This window comes from Oncorhynchus nerka, unplaced genomic scaffold (genome assembly GCF_034236695.1).
Source record: "Oncorhynchus nerka isolate Pitt River unplaced genomic scaffold, Oner_Uvic_2.0 unplaced_scaffold_3962, whole genome shotgun sequence".
Lineage (NCBI taxonomy): Eukaryota > Metazoa > Chordata > Actinopteri > Salmoniformes > Salmonidae > Oncorhynchus > Oncorhynchus nerka.
In genome coordinates this window covers 2,528-10,000 of record NW_027037336.1, presented here as the reverse complement: position 1 = coordinate 10,000, position 7,473 = coordinate 2,528, and the positions used below count along the sequence as shown (strand labels likewise).

At 47.1% G+C, this 7,473-nt stretch overlaps 1 pseudogene; it reads right to left on the bottom strand.

Annotated features, from left to right (window-relative positions):
- Positions 1-7,207, bottom strand: part of LOC135566623 (sodium-dependent dopamine transporter-like) — a 10,800-nt pseudogene extending 3,593 nt beyond the window's left edge.
- Positions 7,208-7,473: the final 266 nt, after the last annotated feature.

Sequence of the window (7,473 nt, the reverse complement as noted above, 5' to 3'; positions counted from 1 at the left end):
ATAGCAGGATTAGCCAGTCCTGATCCTGCTGGGTCGGACCAAAAGCCTGCACACCTATTAGCTCCCCAGGAGTAGGGTTTGTCACCACTAGCCTATAGCAGGATTAGCCAGTCCTGATCCTGCTGGGTCGGACAAAAGCCTGCACTATTAGCTCCCAGGAGTAGGGTTTGTCACCACTGGCCTGGCAGGATTAGCCAGTCCTGATCCTGCTGGAGTCGGACCAAAAGCCTGCACACCTATTAGCTCCCAGGGTAGGGTTTTGTCAACACTAGCCTATAGCAGGATTAGCCAGTCCTGATCCTGCTGGGTCGGAGACAAAAGCCTGCACCTATTAGCTCCCCAGGAGTAGGGTTTTACCACGAGCCTAGCGGGATTAGCCAGTCCTGGTCCTGCTGGGTCGGACCAAAAGCCTGCACACCTATTAGCTCCCAGGAGTAGGGTTTGTCACCACTAGCCTATAGCAGGATTAGCCAGTCCTGATCCTGGGGTGGACCAAAAGCCTGCACACCTATTAGCTCCCCAGGAGTAGGGTTTGTCACCACTGGCCTATAGCAGGATTGGCCGTCCTGATCCTGCTGGGTCAGGACAAAGCCTGCACACCTATTAGCTCCCCAGGAGTGGATCCTGGAGTGGGTTTGTCACCAAAAGCCTGCACACCCATTAGCTCCCAGGAGTAGGGTTTGTCACCACGAGCCTATAGTTAGCCAGTCCTGATCCTGCTGGGTCGGACCAAAGCCTGGCACCTGTTATTCCCAGGAGTAGGTTTATCACTAGTCCTGATCCTGCTGGTCGGACCAAAGCCTCTTTAGCTCCCCAGGATTTTGTCACCACGAGCCAGTCCAGTCCTGATCCTGCTGGGTCGGACCAAAAGCCTGCACCCTATTAGCTCCCAGGAGTAGGGTTTGTCACCACTAGCCTATAGCAGGATTAGCCAGTCCTGATCCTGCTGGGTGAGACCAAAAGCCTGCACTATTAGCTCCCCAGGAGTAGGGTTTGTCACCACAGACCTATAGCAGGATTAACCAGTCCTGATCCTGCTGGGTGGACAAAGCCTGCACACCTATTAGCTCCCAGGAGTAGGGTTTGTCACCACTAGCCTATGTAGGATTAGCCAGTCCTGATCCTGCTGGAGTGGACCAAAAGCCTGCACACCTATTAGCTCCCCAGGAGTAGTTTATCACCACTAGCCTATAGCATGTTGTCATCTCAGAAACTGGTGGTTGATCAGTTCATAGTTTGCTCTATAATGGTGAGCGGTGTACTCACAGCACTATCGATGAAGTCAGCAACATGATGAAGAAGATAACTGCCCACTTTGATGATCCTGGTAATGTTGCAATGGCCTCTGGGTAGATGATGAACACCAGACCCAGGACCTGTATGGGACACAACAACACAGATGAATGATCTAGTTATCTAAAGTGTTAATCAAACATCTATTTTGTGATGGGAGACTTGTCTGAAGAACGCAGCAAACCCAACATTTGTTTAATCAGCAACGGTGACAATGTAGACCACATGATTGATTTGTGCTGATAAACATATAGATTTCAATCAGCCCTGACACCAAGCCCAGAGTAGCTTTTTTTATATATACATTTAATATTGCACGTCATAAAGACAAGTGGACATGACATCAATTTAGAGATCAACACAAATAATGATTGGCTGAAAAATGTATTGGAAATGTCAAAACATCTAACCATTTTTTATAAGGAACAAAACAATTATTTTATTTCAGGTCTCCATCGTTATCTGAAGAGTCACGAACATTAGGGCTACTGACCATCTGTGGTCACCTTGTCCAAACATTAAGAATGCTGACCATCTGTGGTCACCTTGTCCAGAACATTAGAATACTGACCGTCTGTGGTCACCTTGTCCAGAACATTAAGAATGCTGACCATCTGTGGTGCCTTGTCCAGAACACTAAGAATACTGACCATCTGTGGTCACCTTGTCAGAGAACACTAAGAATACTGACCATCTGTGGGTCACCAACCCATCCCAGAACACTAAGAATACTGACCATCTGTGGTCACCTTGTCCAGAACACTAAGAATACTGACCATCTGTGGTCACCTTGTCCAGAACACTAAGAATACTGACCATCTGTGGTCACCTTGTCCAGAACACTAAGAATACTGACCATCTGTGGTCACCTTGTCCAGAACACTAAGAATACTGACCATCTGTGGCCACCTTGTCCAGAACATTAAGAATACTGACCATCTGTGGTCACCTTGTCCAGAACATTAAGAATACTGACCATCTGTGGTCACCTTGTCCAGAACACTAAGAATACTGACCATCTGTGGTCACCTTGTCCAGAACATTAAGAATACTGACCATCTGTGGTCACCTTGTCCAGAACACTAAGAATACTGACCATCTGTGGTCACCTTGTCCAGAACATTAAGAATACTGACCATCTGTGGTCACCTTGTCCAGAACATTAAGAATACTGACCATCTGTGGTCACCTTGTCCAGAACACTAAGAATACTGACCATCTGTGGCCACCTTGTCCAGAACACTAAGAATACTGACCATCTGTGGTCACCTTGTCCAGAACATTAAGAATACTGACCATCTATGGTCACCTTGTCCAGAACACTAAGAATACTGACCATCTGTGGTCACCTTGTCCAGAACACTAAGAATACTGACCATCTGTGGCCACCTTGTCCAGAACACTAAGAATACTGACTGTCTGTGGCCACCTTGTCCAGAACACTAAGACTACTGACCGTCTGTGGCCACCTTGTCCAGAACACTAAGAATACTGACCGTCTGTGGTCACCTTGTCCAGAACACTAAGAATACTGACCGTCTGTGGCCACCTTGTCCAGAACACTAAGAATACTGACCATCTGTGGTCACCTTGTCCAGAACACTAAGAATACTGACCGTCTGTGGTCACCTTGTCCAGAACACTAAGAATACTGACCATCTGTGGTCACCTTGTCCAGAACACTAAGAATACTGACCATCTGTGGTCACCTTGTCCAGAACACTAAGAATACTGACCGTCTGTGGTCACCTTGTCAGAACACTAGAATACTGACCGTCTGTGGCCACATGTCCAGAACACTAAGAATACTGACCGTCTGCGGCCACCTTGTCAGAACACTAAGAACCATGACCGTCTGTGACACACCTTGTCAATGGCACGCTGTGTTTATGCAGGACATGTAACCAGGAGAGGAGAAGATGTAGCGAAGCCAGAGAAGAAGCTGGTCAGGGAGTTGATGGAACTGGTGATGATGGCATCTCTGGAAGAGAGAGTGAAGGACAAGAGCATATTCACTCTCGCTACCTGGTAGATCCAGAGCAGACTGGTGTTATAGACATGGCCAGTAGGTATTACTGTCCTCTATAGAACAGACTGGTGTTATAGACATGACCAGTAGGTATTACTGTCCTCTAGAACAGACTGGCCAGTAGGTATTACTGTCCTCTATAGAACAGACTGGTGTTATAGACTTGGCCAGTAGGTATTACTGTCCTCTATAGAACAGACTGGTGTTATAGACATGGCCAGTAGGTATTACTGTCCTCTATAGAACAGACTGGTGTTATAGACATGGCCAGTAGGCATTACTGTCCTCTATAGAACAGACTGGTAATATCAATGTTATAGAACAGACTGGTGTTGAGTAGACTTGGCCAGTAGGTATTACTGTCCTCTATAGAACAGACTGGTGTTATAGACATGACCAGTAGGTATTACTGTCCTCTATAGAACAGACTGGTGTTATAGACATGGCCAGTAGGTATTACTGTCCTCTATAGAACAGACTATTACTGTCCCTCTATAGAACAGACTGGTGTTATAGACATGACCAGTAGGTATTACTGTCCTCTATAGAACAGACTGGTGTTATAGACTTGGCCAGTAGGTATACTGTCCTCTACAGACTGGTGTTATAGACATGACCAGTAGGTAACTGTCCTCTATGGAACAGACTGGTGTTATAGACATGGCCAGTAGGTATTACTGTCCTCTATGGAACAGACTGGTGTTATAGACATGGCCAGTAGGTATTACTGTCCTCTATAGAACAGACTGGTGTTATAGACATGGCCAGTAGGTATTACTGCCCTCTATAGAACAGACTGGTGTTATAGACATGGCCAGTAGGTATTACTGTCCTCTATAGAACAGACTGGTGTTACAGACATGGCCAGTAGGCATTACTGTCCTCTAGGACTGGTGTTACAGACATGGCCAGTAGGTATTACTGTCCTCTATAGAACAGACTGGTGTTATAGACATGGCCAGTAGGTATTACTGTCCTCTATAGAACAGACTGGTGTTATAGACATGGCCAGTAGGTATTACTGTCCTCTATAGAACAGACTGGTGTTATAGACATGGCCAGTAGGTATTACTGTCCTCTATAGAACAGACTGGTGTTATAGACATGGCCAGTAGGTATTACTGTCCCTCTATAGAACAGACTGGTGTTATAGACATGGCCAGTAGGTATTACTGTCCTCTATAGAACAGACTGGTGTTACAGACATGGCCAGTAGGTATTACTGTCCTCTATAGAACAGACTGGTGTTATAGACATGGCCAGTAGGTATTACTGTCCTCTATAGAACAGACTGGTGTTACAGACATGGCCAGCAGGTATTACTGTCCTCTATAGAACAGACTGGTGTTATAGACATGGCCAGTAGGTAAGCGCCTTCAAAGGTATTGTAATTCACCAGCTCAGCAGCAGTTTGTCACCTCTGTTATCAACACTGAGGGCAGCATACCAAATAGCACCCTATTCCCTACGCAGTGCACTACTTTCAACCAGAGCCCTATGGGTCCTAGTCTAAAGTAGTGCACTATATAGTGAATAGGGTGTTATTTGGGACACTGAACCCCTGGGTTTTGTTCTGTTCTTCTACTTTACCTATAGCAGTTGTTGCTGAATTTGTTATAGCTGGAGAACGCTATTAGCACACCAAACCCGACTCCCAAAGAGAAGCAGATCTGAGTGGCAGCGTCTATCCAGACCTACACAACAAACAGCCGGGGGACAGAGGACAACAGACACAAGGGGGGAAAGGCTGTTATTAGAGATAATTGCAGGAAACTCATTCAACAGAAAGATGAAAGACACTTGTGAATACGGGGTAATTTAGCAAATTGTCGCTGCATGCATGTGTCTAATCTAATTCTCAAATTGTTGCTTTGAGTCCTTAGCGGTCGTGGGTGCGTTGCTACTGGAGGGGGCGTGAGGAGGGGGGCAGCTGGAGATTCTTACAGCGCCTTATTAAGGCAAATGATTCATATATACATTTCATCAGTCGGGATTTCATGGATACTGAAATATTAAATTGTTTATAACGAACCTTGTATTTTCCTGCACTAAATGACTACCTGTGGCGTTGAAATACAGAAATAAACATCAGCATATCTCTCTCACACACACACATAAACACACGCACACAATATAAATATATACGCAGGTAGCCTAGTGGTTAGAGCCAGATCGCTGGATCGAATCACCAAGCTGACAAGGTTAAAAATCTGTCATTCTGTCCCTGAACAAGGCAGTTAACCCACTGTTCCCGGGCGCTGTGGATGTTGATTGAGGCAGCAACCCAGCACCTCTGACTGGGTTAAATGCAGGAAGACACATTTCAGTTGAATGCAACTCGCTCTTGTCCTCTCTCTTTCTCTCTTCTTTTTCTCTTTCTCTCTCTCTCTCTCTCTCTCTCTCTCTCTCTCTCTTCTCTTCTTCTCTCAGTCTCCCCAATCTTTCTTTCTGTTTCTCTCACTCCTTCCTGTCTCTCTATCTCTCCTCTCCTCTCCCCCATTCTTACCTGAGGCTCACAGAGTCGTAGGAAGTCGACGCTGAGGTAGGGCCTTAATGCCATCCATGGCTCCAGGGAGGGTGACCCCACGCAGCAGCAGGACGGTCAGGACCACGAGGGGCATGGTGGCTGGTGATCCACACAACCTGCACAGGAACACATGGACTCAACAACCTGGGCCCCACTCTGTTCTGTTCTAGGCCAGGACTCAACAACCTGGCCCACTCTGTTCTGTTCTAGGCCAGGACTCAACAACCTGGCCCACTCTGTTCTGTTCTAGGCCAGGACTCAACAACCTGGCCCACTCTGTTCTGTTCTACTCACATGGACTCAACAACCTGGCCCACTCTGTTCTGTTCTAGGCCAGGACTCAACAACCTGGCCCACTCTGTTCTGTTCTAGGCCAGGACTCAACAACCTGGCCCACTCTGTTCTGTTCTACTCACATGGACTCAACAACCTGGCCCACTCTGTTCTGTTCTAGGCCAGGACTCAACAACCTGGCCCACTCTGTTCTGTTCTAGGCCAGGACTCAACAACCTGGCCCACTCTGTTCTGTTCTACTCACATGGACTCAACAACCTGGCCCACTCTGTTCTGTTCTAGGCCAGGACTCAACAACCTGGCCCACTCTGTTCTGTTCTAGGCCAGGACTCAACAACCTGGTCCACACTGTTCTGTTCTAGGCTAGACTCAACAACCTGGCCCACTCTGTTCTGTTCTAGGCCAGGACTCAACAACCTGGCCCACTCTGTTCTGTTCTAGGCCAGGACTCAACAACCTGGCCCACTCTGTTCTGTTCTACACACATGGACTCAACAACCTGGCCCACTCTGTTCTGTTCTATGTACATGGACTCAACAACCTGGCCTACTATGTTCTGTTCTAGGCCAGGACTCAGCAACCTGGTCCACTCTGTTCTGTTCTAGGCCAGGACTCAACAGCCTGGTCACTCTGTTCTGTTCTAGGCCAGGACTCAACAACCCTGGCCCACTCTGTTCTGTTCTAGGCCAGGACTTAATGCCCTGCTCATAGAGCTACAGATAGTGTCCTGTTCGGGTGTTCTGCTCACAGGGCACAGATCTGACACCTCACCTGGACATCCTGCTCTACAGTGGGATGGCTAATCTTTCAGATCAGAACGAGTGCACATTGTAAGACAAAACTAACTAGATAAAAAGTACAACATTTCAGCAAAGAGGTATATTTATGTAGGTTGATATGGAGCCAGTACAGGAGGACCACCTACCTTCCCTGAGGTCTTGACCCCCTTCCAGAGGCTGAAGTAGAGAACCACGATGACCACAGCTAGACAGGATGTCAGCTGCCAACGAGGCAGACCCAGGTCAGCTATACCCTCACTGTCCTGTAGGTGGAGCACCCCACGCCTGGAACAGATCAGTTATAACAGGTTATAACAACTAATCAACTAACAGCTAGGTAACTAACAGACCAAGGTCAGCTATACCCTCACTGTCCTGTAGCTGGAACAGATCAGTTATAACAGGTTATAACAACTAATCAACTAACAGCTAGGTAACAAACAGACCCAGGTCAGCTATACCCTCACTGTCCTGTAGGTGGAGCACCCCACGCCTGGAACAGATCAGTTATAACAGGTTATAACAACTAATCAACTAACAGCTAGGTAACA